We start from the raw sequence: 14,513 nt of genomic DNA, 5'->3' as shown, positions 1-14,513 counted from the left end.
ATCTTCCTTTTTTTTTTTAAGATTTTATCTTTTGGTTGTGGGGCTTGAACCTACAACCCCAAGATCAAGAGTCGCGTGCTCTACCAAGTGGGCCAGCCAGTTGCCTCTTTCCTTTTTCAAAAATTTTAGAAGATTTCTTATTGATTTATTCGCGCGAGAGAGGCAGCGAGTGAGAAAGCAGGAAGCGAGGGGGAGGAAGAAGCAGGCTCCGCTGAGCAGGGAGCCAGAAGTGGGGCTCTATCCCAGGACCCCGGGGTCACAACCTGAGCCAAAGGGAGACCCTTAACTGACTGAGCCATCCAAGCACCTGCCTTTTTTTTTTTAAATAAAGTTTTATTGGTACACGGCCATGCCTACTTGCTGGGGCACCGTCCCTGGCTGCTTCTGAGCTCGGAAGACAGAGCTGCGGGCGTGTGGCACAGACTGAAGAACTGCAGAGCTGCCACGTGGCTAAAGCTACCTACTGTCTGGCTCTTCCAGAAACAGTCTGCCAACTCCGGATGGTGGGAGACCAACACAGAAGGGACCCTGGGTGGCCCCGTGGGTATCGGCACTGACCCACGCCGGAACACCCTGCACTGTCAGGAAACCAGTTTTTCTACTGGGCTTGAGCCACTGTGTTTCGGGGCCTCGTTGCTGCAGCAGCTTCTCCTGATCAGGACTACAGAACAGTTCTCGTGACCCAAGGCAGGAGGCAGACAAGGGCTCTGACTAGTGAGAGTCAAGAGAAAGTCTGCGTTTGAACGACTTTCCTCATGATACGAGAAACTTCTATGGCCAACCACATTTTGCAGCAAAGGAGGTCGAGACAGGAATCCTCGGCTCTGGGACACAGGCTCTGCGTGGCTGGGCTGAAAAGTCCCCGGGATAGCCCAAGTCCAAAGCCCTGGCTCTTAAGTATTACGCACTGACCATGGACGTCATCTCACTGTTGGGCCAGCCACCACACCCTCCCACATCATCTCCCTGCTCCTGAGCCTGCCACCCTAGATGCAAATCACCCCACAAGAATCAGAAGCGGTTTTTTTTCCCTCAACACAAATCACATTATGTCACTTCCCCACTCAAAACCCTCTGGCTGCTTCCTTGCTACAGAAGGTCTCCCATCTGCCTACCTTTCTTATCTCTCACTGTTCTACCCCTGTCTCTCTCTACTCCTGCCACACCAGCTCCTGGATTATATTCTCAGACTCAACGCTAGTCCTACCCCAGGGCCTTTGTACCTGCTCTTCCCCCCGCCTTTACTCAGCTGGCTCCTCCTCTTTTTTGATGCCTCCATGCAATTTCCCCTACTCAGAGAGCCTCCTCAAGCCGTAGATTAACACAGCATCCACACACCCTACCCTGCAGTTACTATCCTGTCACCTTTACTAATTTCCTTTAGTGTTTAACAAAACAAGGATTTTCTTTGTGTGCTGTCTTCCTTCATAAGAACTGACGCTTCCGGAGAGCAAGAGACCACATTCATAGAACCCAGCGTGCTGGCTGGCACTCAAAGAAAATTTATGGGATGATCAGTCCTATGGGATTTTAGTATTATTGCCCCCATTTTGCCAATAGAGAAGATGAAGACATCTTGCCTAAAGTCACTCAGCTAGTAAGTCACAGAGCCTAAACTCACAGCCCTGTCTGCCTGGTCCACAGCCAGTCTGCAACATCACCTCCCGCCCTCCCATCCCTCCATTCAAGGGCTGGTGAGCCTGGGGTGGCAGGGAAAGCTTCCCAGAAGACCCAGGCCAGAGCTGAGTCTCCAAAGACACAGAGAAACCCGCTTGCTATGAGACAGATCCCCCCGGATTGGACTGGAACCTGACCTGAGAGAGCCAGGGCTCAGGCATCACGCTGAAGGGTCCTGCAGTCTTGGGGGGAGGGGGCTCACAGGTTAGCCACTGTCCACAGTGAGTGGAGAGCAGGGCCAGCTGGACCTTTCTCTGGGTCCTGGGGTCATCACCCAGGAAGCAGGAAGGAAGGTCGTTCCACCAGGTGAACCAATCCTCACCCTCCACTGCAGTCCGGCCAGAGTGCTGTGCGCTACCCTGGAAGCCTCAGGAGACAGCTGCTGAGCAGGCTCCGCCTCCCAATGCCCCACCCAAGCACCCCAACAGCCCTGCAGGTTGGGCACCACGACCAGAAGGCAACAGGATCACTCAGAGGCAGGATTCAAACCTGGAACTGTGGGACCCCAGAGCCCATGCTGGTCGCACCCAGCACCTCTGCACAGCGCGCTGGGTTAACTAAAGGGTTAAGAGGTGGGCTGCGGGCCTAGGCTGCTTCCGTTTCCAGCTCGGACATTTATCCAGTGCGTGCCCTGGACCCGTGACTTGCCCTCTGTGGACTGAATTTCTCCACCTGGAAACCAGGACTGATAACAGCTCCTTCCCCGCATGGGGCTGCCAGGGTCGTGACCGAGAAGTAGCCCAAGATCCAGTAAGCGCTCAGGGAAGACTTGACTGTCCAATGCAGGGTTTCCAAACCTCAGCACCAGTCCCACGTGGGGCCGGATGCTTCTGTGATGTGGCCGCCGTCCCATGCCACGCGAAAGGTCTGTCAGCATTCCCGAAGCCAGCGGCCGTTTCCCCAAACCCCAGCTGTGACCGCCACACAGGTTTCCAGATATCGCCGTGTCTCCCCAGAGAAACAGAATACGGGCCCCCAGCCCCGGCGCTGAGAGCCACGGGCCCACGGGACATACTCGGGGCGCAAGGGCTCTGGGGCAAGCCCCCCTCTGCAGCCGCCCAGCGGTCCGTGCTCGCACACGGTACACGAGCACCTGTTACACACGGGGTCCCCATCGCCCGGGCTGTAAAATGGGCCGGAAAACCCGACAGGTGCGAGCGTCGCCGCGTGAGGGCGAGGGGCGAGGAAAACAGATGCGGAGCGCAGCGGCCGCGCCAGCAAGGGCTCGAGCACAGGGAGCCCCAGGCGCCGGCACCCGCACCTCGCCAGCCTCGGAGGAGGGGGCCCGCAGGGTGACGGGGGCCGGCCGGGGGCAACTCCCGCAGGCGACCCCAGCCTGAGCCCCGGCCAGCCGCAGGCCAACCGCCTCCCGCGCACCCGGCCCCGACGCGGGCGCCCAACACCCGGAGAGAGGAGCGCGGCGGGCGGCCTGAGCCTCCGACGCCCCGAACTCCGCCCCTCCCCCTCCGGGGCCCTCCGCCGCACCCCACCCCTCCCCCTCCGGGGCCCTCCCCTGCACTCCGACCCCGCTTCTCCACTCCCGCCGGCGTTCCCCACCCCTCGGGGCCGCAGCCCCCTCCCACTTCCCGACCCTCCCCCGGCCCCTCCCCCTCCCGTTCCCGCTCCCATCCCCCCCGCCCACCTCCAGCTTCGCTCGGCCCCCCTCTTCTCCCCTCCCCCCGCTCCTCCACCCCTCGGTCCTCCAGTCTCCAGCTCCCCTCTCCCCAAAGCGCATCCAACCGCCCCCCTAACCCTCCCTGCCCCCCTCGCTCACCTCACTCTCCCAGACGAGGCCCCCCAAGCCCCCTCACTCGTCGCACATGCGCACAAAGCTCACCGGGACTCCATACCCCGGCAGGCTTTGCGCCAAACTCATCCGTCCCCTTCCCCCCAACACTCAGACACCTAGCCTTCCGTTCCCCCCCGCCCCCCACCGGCCTCACCCGGAACTACACTTCCCAGGAAGCATCGCGGCAAAAGGACGCGTCCCTTTAGCAGCTCGCCGTGACGAACTTCGCGCGCCCGTCTCCAGATAGCTCTGAACTACACTTTCCAAGGGGTGTCGAGGACGGCCCGCGGCCTACTAGCCCAAGCAAACAGGGCCTCTCAGCGCGCCAGGCTTGGAACTACATTTCCCAGAATGGCTGCAGGGTTTTCCCCCCCCACCCCATTGGCTCGCGCGCGGGCATGCGCAGACGTGCCGACGGGGAGGCCGAGGTGGGTAAGAGGAGAGGTCATGGCGGCGCTGTCCCGGAACAGGTGGAGGTTGGACGCCGGCGGGTGCTCGGGAAATGAAATCCCCGGGTCGTCGCGGCGGGCAGGCGAGGAGGAGGGGCCTCGCCAGAGTTCGGCGCCCCTAGGCCTGCGGGGTGCGTCTCCTTGAGAACGGGTCTGCCCGGGCGGCGCTGCCAAGGTCCGAGTCCGGCGCGCAGCGGGTCGCGCCTGGCTGGGGCCGACCTGGGCGCCCTGGTTTGGCTTCCCCGGCGGGAGCCCGGCGCACGGCGTCTGGCCTCGGGGTCCGCTCCTGCGTGAATCGCGAGAGGGTGCTGCCGGCCACACGTCGTTGGCGGGCCCCCGTCGGACAGGGCCCTGCCTCAGTTTCCCCATCTCGGAAACGGTAGGGCGGGAGGAAACGCGAGGAGATGGGTCGAAGCTCCCACAAGCCGCGTGGGCCGGGCGCAGCGCTGGACGTCGTCCCACCTCCCGTTGCTTGAACGGACGGTGACTTCCCCCAGGTTTACCTGTGGTCGGTGGCCGAATGCGAGCTTCCCGCCGGGCTCACCGGTCTGCCCCTCGTTCCTCTCCTTCGTGAGTTCCAGCCCTCCGGCCTCCTTTCTGCTCCAGGAGCACCGCTGATCCGTTCCCGCTCACGGCATCTCCAGAACTCCCTCTCGCAGATCTGAAAGTCTGCCCCGTTCTCCCTCCCACCCTCTTCCCCAACCCCCGGTACCCCGTATGGGTGGCATTAGGCTGTATGTCTTCTTGGGACGGGCTGACTGATGTAGCACGATGTCCTCTGCGTTCACCTGTGACGTGCGTGTCCGAATTACCTTCCTTTTTAAGACTGGTTAAAAATTCGTTAGGTATATGGATATCACATTCTGGTTTTCCATCCATCACAGGGCTCTTAAATCTTACAGGAACATGTCACCCTTGCTTAAAGCTCTTCAGTGCAGACTCTGGACCCTGGCCTGCAAGATCCGGCATTCCTCTAGTTTATGTGGTGCCTTGGTGCACATCAGAAGAGGTGGCCTCAGAAGGACTGCGGCCCGAGTGGGCCCGGGCCAGGGCATGGGCCTGGCAGGGAGATGGAGGGCGGGATGCAGCAACTTCTCCCAGAGGCCAGCCCCTTGTAGGGAGCAGGTTCACCTCAGCTTCACCGCAGTACCCCGTTCCTTCAGGCATGATCGTGGTGCCCCACCACAGTGGCCCGAGGGTTCTGAGTCAGGTCCTAGACCAGCCACACAGCATCGCCTGGGGGCTGCTTGGAAATGCAAACTCTGGGCCCCCACCTCAGACCCACCCATTCAGAAACGCGGGGGTGGGCCCCGCACTTTGTTTTAACAAGCCCTCCTGAGGCAGCAGGTGGGAATAGGCACCCCTCACAGGGTCCTTGTGCAGCTGCATGGGTGATAATATGCAAAGCCCTTACATTCTGCGGGGTGGAGAGGAAGGAGTTGATAAACACCTATTTTTTTTTTTAAACTTCACTTACAGTTAACGTAACTGATAAATGCAAGCCCAGCCCCCACGTCTCCTGCTCCATATAATAAAAACAGATTACTTTCCCACAGAACGTCGTCTACTCATGTCTTGCGTAATTCATGTGTACAGGTCACCTCTTTTTTTTTTTTTTTCTTTTTTTTTAGATTTTATTTATTTAGGGTTGCCTGGGTGGCTCAGGCAGTTAGGCATCTGCTTTCTGCTCAGGTCGTGGTCTCGGGGTCCTGGAATTAGCTCCTCCTCAGGCTCCCGCTGATCCTTGCTGTCCCCCTGCCTGTACTCTCTCTCTGCCAAATGAATGAATAAAATCTCAAAAAATTAAATTCTATTTAGTTATTTACTATTTCAGAGAGAATGTATGTGTGAGCAGGGGGAGGGGTAGAGGGAGACTGAAAATCTCAAGCAGACTCTGCTGAACTCAGAGCCCAGTGCGGGTCTTGGTCTTAAGACCCTGAGATGAAATCAAGAGTCCCACACTTAACTGACTGAGCCACCCAGGCGCCCCCAAGCCCTTTTAAACGTGGGGCTCTGCATCTTCATCCTGCACTGGGCCTCACAGATTAAGTAGCCATTCATGTCACACCACCTCGATGACCCATGTAGTGTCAGCACACAGCGCTGTTCCTTCAGTGCCTGAGTGCACCATAAATACTGGTGAGGAATGGAAAGAAGGAATGACTCCCTGGATGTCCTTCTTCCACTTTTTCACCTGGTAACATACATTCCTCAGCAATCCATTTAGATGCTGCCTCCTCCAGGAAGCCTTCCTGGATAACTCCCACCCCAATAAATCTGGATGAAGCTCCTCATCTGAGCTTCCACAGTACCTCTTCTCCTCTCCATCTTGCGCTTGGACTATTTTTTTGTATCTGCCCTGCTCATCATCTGGCGAGCACCTCAATCACAGAGACCCAGTCGTCAAAGCTCCCAGCTTGGGGCCTGCCTGGGTGAGTGAATAAGGATTGAAGGAAAGTGGTTCTTTTTTTTTTTTTTTTTTTTAAGATTTATTTATTTATTTATTTATTGGACAGAGAGATCACAAGTAGGCAGAGAGACAGGGCAGAGAGAGGAGAAGTGGACTCCCCGCTGAGTAGAGAGCCGGATGCGGGGCTCGACCCAGGACCTTGAGATCATGAGCCCAAGGCAGAGGCTTAACCCACTGAGCCACCCAGGCGTCCCTAAGGAAAGTGGTTCTTAACCTTACTTCCCAGGCCTGAGGGCAAAAATTCTTTTGGCAGCAAATCTGGCCCTTATCCTACCAAAGCTCCTGGGCTCCTTTGTAGCACCGCTATAATTATTACTCAAAATAATAATTAACGTTTTCTCTTTTGTACAGTGCTTTAAAGCAGGGAGATCCTCCAGGGTGGGGAGGGGATTCGGTTCATGCTTGGTGTCCAGCCCCCGGCACCTGGAGGCTCAGGTGATGTTTATTGGATAAACGGGTGATGGATGAGTGAGTACGGAGCCAGCCAGCCAGTCTGCACCCCAGCTCCTGGGGGCTGGATTGTGAGTGTGAGTCACCTTCGCCAGGCCCCAGGAAACCCTCAGGAATGAACAGTTAAATTATGAATGAATTGCTTAATGAGGGGCACACACTGCCTATTATGTTATTCCGCCCTATGCTCTCTCTCTGGAGCTGCAGAGCAGATCAAAGCATCAGCCCATTTTACAGCTGGGACAATTGAGGCTGCCCTAGGAGACAGACTGAGAGAGGCACAACCAGCAGCGGGTGCGGCAAGCCCGCTCTTCCGCCCTGTGGCCCTTGCGTGGCCCAGGTGGCAGATCTTCCACTGGCCGGGAGAGCCTGCACAGGCAGATGGTGAGCAGGCCGCCAGCCCAAGGGAGCCAAGCAGACCTCACCTGCAAACCCAGAGAATTCCCTGGAAGTTCTGCCCAGCTCTGTTTCCACACATCTGCCCAGAGCAAACGCAGCCTCTCCGAGGCCACAGCTGTGGGCGGTTCTCTCAGCTTTCATCCCCCATGTCTTGTCTCAGGAGGCTAGAGTTGGAGGGTTCTGGGGGTGAAGTCAGTGAGATGCGTTGGGCTAAGAGTTGGAACCAGAACACCTGCTGTCAAAGTCAGGCTGATGGAAGGTTCTGGAGTACTGGTCCCAGGGCACCTCAAGAGGGCTGGAAGGTGAGTGCAGCACAGGGTGGCCAGGGGCTGAGGAAGCGTGATAAAGGACCGGGGTCACTCGTGCACCGGGGCTGTTCGTGATTTCTGCGGTCGTGGTGTGTGAGTCCGCGGGCGCCATCCCAGACCTCAGGGCTTCAACAGCACAGTTATTCCCTCCCAGTTTGGCCAGAAACCCAAGATCAGGGTGTCAGCAAAGTTGGTTTCGCACAAGCACTAACCACTCTTAGCAAGAAGGCCAATTCTCTGGTATGGGATCCATATATAATGATCAATTTTCTTTTCTTTTTTTTTTGGAAAATAATTTTTAGTTTCATTTTTCAAGAAAGAATTCCAACCAAGCTTGAAAATAACACTCTTGGGACCCCTGGGTGGCTCCGTCGGTTGGGCGTGTGCCATCAGCTCATGTCATGATCCCAGGGTTCTGGGACTGAGTCCTGCATGGGACTCCTTGCTCAGCGGGGAGACTGCTTCCCCCTTTGCCGGCTTCGCCCCCTGCTGTGTGCTCGCTCACTTTCTCTCTCTGACAAATAAATAAGATCTTTAAAAAAAAATTAAAAATAAATAAGTAAATACATAAATAAATAAGAAAATAATTTTCTTGTATAAATATGGAATACAGGTCGCTGTGTGATGTGGCCTTTCCCCAGTGCCCCTTGCCCGGGGATCCTGAGACCTCGTGTGCCGTTTTGTGCCATGCTACAGACGCCTGCCGAGGTTTGATGTCTCTCCTCCACGTTGGACATCCTCAAGGAGGAAGGCTGAGGACCAGGGCGGGGGCATCCTGAGTCGGGGGCAGTGCCCCTCGAGTTCACTGAGACTGGGTCCTGCCCTCCTCTGGCCCCAGACGTGGGACCAGCCACTCGAAACATCTGATGTCCTGCGATAACACAAGGAAAAACTGCCCACGGTAAATACCCGTTGTTGAAAACACGAGTCCTGCAGCAACGGGGAGTGTTTCTCAGAACCTCACACCCACTTGGCATTTATGATGAGCTTTTCTGGCTCTGAGAACAATTCGCTGCTGGAGGAGGAAAGTGAGCAGGTTCCACGGTTTGTTCACACCGACAACCACTCACCCCTCTTGTTAATGTACTCTTCCAGCAGGTTTTACTTGAAATGGATGAAACCCAGGGAGTCAGAATATGTGTTTCTTATTAAACAATAAAGTCATTGCGTATATTTAAATCAAGTTCATTAAAAGCTTTTTTGGCTTTACAGGGGTCTTTGTGTTCTTATTTTGTTTTTTTGGTTGGTTGGTTGGTTGGTTTTGGTGTGTGTGTTTTGTTTTGTTTTTGGTAATCTTTTTCCTCTCTGGGTGTCAAAAGTACTCGGAAATAAAGCACAGTGTAAAGCCAGTCCCAGCTCAGCAGGTCTGGGGAGAGGCAGAGGCTGGGAGGGTAGGACAGAGCCTGGGGCAGAGGCCTAGGAGTGGGGGAGGGCTCTGTAGCGGCTCTCAGATCCCTGTTCCCATTTGTCACCCTCTTGACCATACTATTTGACGTCTCAGCTTCTCTGGGGCTGAGCATCTCCTGCCCCCTTCCAGCACCATGGTGAGTGTGAAGATGAACGTCTTTGAACGCATGAAAGTCTTGAGCAGCCCCATGAGCACAGAGCTGCCCCAAACTGGGCAAAGAGGGAAATGACTACCAGTGTGGCCTTGGATGTCGGACCAAACTAGACGTAGTCAGGCAGCAGGCTGGCCTGGGGCACACGTGCTCCCCTCCCCTGTCACCAGTTTTCTCCTGTGTGAAATAGAAGCAGCGAGAGTTTCTATCCGTAGTCGTTGAGATGCATTCAGTTACCAGTCCTGAAGGCCTGGTTCCAACTTGCTTAAGTTTAAGGAAGGGTTTATCAGCTGGCTGGGAAGTCCTGAAAAAGGGACCAGCTCCAGAGTCCCTTTGATTTAAAGGGACTTAAAGATTTAAAGACTTAAAGATGAGGCGCTGGGGTGGGGGAAGGGAACGTCTGGGTCAATCAGTTGGTTAAGCATCTGCCCTTGAGGCTCAGGTCATGATCCCAGGGTCCTGGGATCAAGACCCGCATTGGGCTCTCTGCTCAGTGGGGAGCTGCTTCTCCCTCTGCCCCCTTCCCCATGCCCCCATGCTTGCGCACGTGCCCCCCCCGAAATAAATTAATAAATGCATCTTTTCTTCTGCCCGTGGTGTGGATCTGTCCTCAGACTGCTATCCCTTGACCTCGGGCCACAAGCTAATGGTCAAGAAGAAATTCGTGAGATGATCTTGGCACAAAAAGCTGTTTTTATGGCAGTACAGGGACAAGACCGCGAGCAGAAAGCGCAGCGCGTTGGCTGCAGGAAGCTGGTGCTCCAGGAGGAGGGGGTGTGCGGGGAGGATGTGATTGTAGATGTCTCGTTCGAATTCCTACTTGTGAAACTACTTTCACCAGGTTTCTCTGGTGCTTACCATTCAGTTCGGTATTAACTGTGGGTGAGATGTGCGGACGGTCATGAGACCCATTAAGAATGCAGCAGCGAGCACGTATCTGATCTTTATCGGGTCTATGAAGACGATAGGTCAGCCTTCCAGGCTACAGGTGAACATTTCTCTGCTTCGATGTCTCAGCCACCCTCACGGTGGCAAAATGACTTCCCCCCACCCCAAGCATCGCATCCTGTATTCTGCCCTCTGGGAAGAGAGCCAGGACAAACTTACTTGTCCACACCCCACTGAAAACACCTCTTTATCGCGCCGGCACGAATGGGGTTACATCCTACCCAGAGACAGAGGCCACAGGACGTGATTCTGCTTTGATTAGCTTGGACCTACGGCAGGCGTTCCTCTCACTTCCTAAAGCCCAGGGGTGGAACTGTCCCCCTCGGTCCCATGCACCCCCCCCACCCAACCCTGCGCCTGAGATGCAAGGAGGAAGTGTGGAAATCTGGGGAAGCCCCCAGCAGGGAGGGTGTCTGGTGTCCTAAAAGCGCCCACTGGGCCTCTATGCAGGGTTGCCAGATACAGCAAATAAGAATACACGACACACAGTTCCATTTGTATTAAACCACAAATAAGGGGCACCTGGGTGGCTCAGTGGGTTAAGCCTCTGCCTTTGGCTCAGGTCATGATCTCAGGGTCCTGGGATCGAGCCCCGCATCAGGCTCTCTGCTCAGCCGGGAGCCTGCTTCCTCCTCTCTTTCTGCCTGCCTCTCTGTCTACTTGTGATCTCTCTCTCTCTCTCTGTCAAATAAATAAATAAAATCTTAAAAAAAAACCCACAGGGACGCCTGGGTGGCTCAGTTGGTTGGACGACTGCCTTCAGCTCGGGTCATGATCCTGGAGTCCCGGGATCGAGTCCCGCGTCGGGCTCCCAGCTCCGCGGGGAGTCTGCTTCTCTCTCTGACCTTCTCCTCACTCATGCTCTCTCTCACTGTCTCTCTCTCAAATAAATAAATAAAATCTTAAAAAAAACCCCACAAATAATTTTTTTGTGGGTAAATATCGGCACATTTTCATCCTAAAAAATAACTCATTGTTTCCCTGGAATTCAAATTTGACTGGGCGTCCTGTAGTTTGTTTGACGCTAAGTCTTTGCAAACTTTCTCGTGGGCCATACTCGCTTATGCACGGGGTTAAAGTGCCCATTCTGACTCGGCGGGTGCAGGGAGGGGGGTGGGACTCTGCATTTCTCACAGGGTCCCGGGGATTGGCATGCGGCGTGGCAGGCTGGAGGCTCACACCTTGAGGACAGGTCTGCAGGATCTCAGGGGGGTGAGATGGTGAGGAAGCCTAGAACAAAGAGCACAGCCCTGCGCCCGGCCCAGGATGAAGACTCCAGCCGGTTGCTCAGGTTGCTCATTATCACAATGATCTGGGTGCGTGTGTCCTTCTCCCTGACTCGGGACACTTCTCAGTGATGGCACAGCAGCTGCAAAGTCTCTGTCCACCCTGCAGCTGTTCTGGCCGCTCAGTGGTCAGGGAGGTTTCATCAGGGGGGACACGAAGGGGCTGGCACCTGGGGCTTGGGCCCCGGGACCCCTACATCTCTGTGAGCACAGCAGTGCTGGGGGCTCACCTGCCACTTCACCCAGCCCATCCTTGTTCACTCACATTGACCCCGAATGAGGTTTGTGGGTGCACCATGCTTTGGTCACAGTGACACGAACGTAGGTGGCCAAAATGGGGATTTCCTGGAAGGAGTTGGGAGGGACTCACTTCGTGGAAGTGAGAGCCCAATGACCAAACCTCAGGGGGGCCAGGGGATGCTGGGGACACCTGTGCTCAGTCCCCACCTCTCATCTCTCAGAGGAGGACATTTTCTCCTCCTGCAAACTGGCTTCCTCCACAGGGTGGAGAAGAAGCAAAGCTTCTCCATCCCAGAGTGAAAACTCCCAAGGAAGGGCACAGATTGGCCTGGCTCGGGTCAGATAGCCGCTGTCTGCTTCCTTCTCGACAGGCGCGCTCCATTCTCTCTCTCCCTCTCTCCCCTCCTGCACCATCTTATTCAGTCCCGTGGCTTTCAATTCCATCCAGGCGCTGAGGCGTCCCTGAAGGGGAGCACGGCCATTGTGTTCACTGCCCGACATCTGGAAACCCCGCACTAGTTATGGTAGAGGAACCTTCCAGAAGAAAGAAACTCATGTGATTTAGTCTGTGATAAATACTGAGGCTGGGGAGCTTATGAACATCAGAAATGTATTGTTCACAGTTCTGGAGGCTGGGAAGTCCAAGATCAAGGTGCCAGCACCATCACCTTCCGGTGAAGGCCCTTTCCTGGCTCAGAGTCGGCCTCTCCCTGCACCCTCCTGGGTGGAAAGGCTAGAGATTTCTCTGGAGTCCCTTCTATAAGGGAATCAATCCTGTTCATGAGGGCTCCGCCCTTGTGACCTAATCACCTCCCAAAGGTCCCCATCTCTTAATATCCTAATATTGATATCCTGGTATCACTTTGGGGGGTTATATCTCACCATGAGTTCTGAGGGACATAAGCATTCAGACCACCAATATACATTCTATATCAGCGATATGCATTATCATGGCACATCATATTATTTGCTTTCTTACTTAGAAAATTTTTAAGTGTGATAAAATAGATAGAGCATAAAATTTACTGTTTTAACCACCTTTTAGTTCACATTGTTGTGCAATCATCACAATCTGTCTCCAGAAGTTCTTGCATCTTGAAAAACTCAATCTCCAGACTCATGAAACCCTCCCTCCCCACCTTGCTCCTAGCCCCTGGAAATCACCCCTCTCCTTGCTTCTCCATAAACTTGACTCCTCTAGGCACCTCGTGGAGTCATACAGCCTTTGTCTTTCTGTCTTATTTCACTTCGCATCACACCCTCAAGGTTCAACCAGACTGCACTGTGTGTCGCAGTTTCCTTCCTTTTTTTTTTTTTTAAAGATTTTATTTATTTATTTGTCAGAGAGAGAGAGAGAGAGAGCGAGAGTGAGCACAGGCAGACAGAGAGGCAGGCAGAGGCAGAAGGAGAAGCAGGCTCCCTGCTGAGCAAGGAGCCCGATGTGGGACTCGATCCCAGGACTCTGGGATCATGACCTGAGCTGAAGGCAGCCGCCCAACCAACTGAGCCACCCAGGCGTCCCAGTTTCCTTCCTTTTTAAGGCTGGATAACGTATGAACCACATTTTCTTATGCCTCAACAGCCACTTGTTTCCATCTTTTGCGATTCATGCTGCTATAAACATGGGTGTACAAATTAGATGCTTATTTCTTGATGATGTAACAATGTTGGGTGAGCATTGGGCACTGGGAGAGATGGTTGTGGAGGGACCCCATCTTCTCGGGGCTCTACCATGCCCTAGGACCTGGGTATTTTCTGTATCCAGGGAAGAAGGCACGGAGCAAGCATGCTTGTTTTTCAGAGCCGAGGCTTGGAAATGGTCTGTGTCCCTCTGCCCCCATCTTAGTGACAAGTATGATCATGAGGCCACACTCAGATGCCAAGACTGGTACCTGCAGTCCCTGGAAGGGAAGACGCACTGCAGGGGTGTCTCTATACTCTGGAAGGGAAGGGCAGGTTTCTCTGACCACTCACCCATCTCTACTTCATCCCCGTCCTATGCTTTGGACGTATCCCGTTATTGGTTGGGCAGTCTTAAGAGAGACTCAGAAGTATCGGTGGTTTCAATCAGACAGAAGGTTGTTTTGCTCACGGAGGCACAGAACCTGTTTTTCACTACGCCAACAAGTGTCTGTCTGGAACCTCCTAGCTTGCTACTCCACCATCCTCAACGCACAGCTTCTGTCCAAGATAGTTTCTCCAGGTCTCACCAGTCTGGCCAACTGGGAGGGTGGAAAGGGGAGAGGGAGGAAGCTGTGCCCCCCTCTTGGCCCTCATCAGGCTACTGCAGACACACACACACAGATGTGTCTCAGCTCTCACGATGCATGCCCAGAATAATAATAATTAGTTTTAAAAAATTTACTTTTGTGGTACTTCTGAAGATGAGACACAGGCATATCTGACCTTTTATGTATACATTTAATACAGTATTTTTTTTCTGAAGGGATGTTATTAGATCTACAATGCACACCTTACAACTGATGCAGACTGAGACGTGACCCAGACAGTGGACAGAGCAGAAGTAACAATACTAGTAAGTCTTACTGATCACTACCATTTTCACCAAGACTTGGCTATGAGGCAGGGCCTGGATTGAGCTCACTTGCACAGATTATTTCACTAAATTGAGTCTGTGAGAAGTGTCATCCAATAAGGGATTCGTACGTCCCCATCCTCCTGACTCCCAAGCTTGGTGACTGTTTCTTTTAAATTCGTTATTGATATTTATTTGTTATTGGTGACTGTTTCCATGAGGACGATCGTAAAAGGGTTACAGTAACCATGGTAAGTCATCCTTACGTGAGAGCCAGAGGGGCTTCGCTTATGAGGACACTGTGGTGTAAACTGTAATATTAAAGTAGCGACTTTGTGTGAGGACCCCGAAATGAGAGCCAACAGTCAGTGGGGGTTCCTAAGTGCTGGCCTCCCATTAGGG

This window comes from Enhydra lutris, unplaced genomic scaffold, assembly GCF_002288905.1.
Source record: "Enhydra lutris kenyoni isolate GAN:26980312 unplaced genomic scaffold, ASM228890v2 scaffoldscaffold111, whole genome shotgun sequence".
NCBI lineage: Eukaryota > Metazoa > Chordata > Mammalia > Carnivora > Mustelidae > Enhydra > Enhydra lutris.
Note: the sequence above shows the minus strand (reverse complement) of the source record.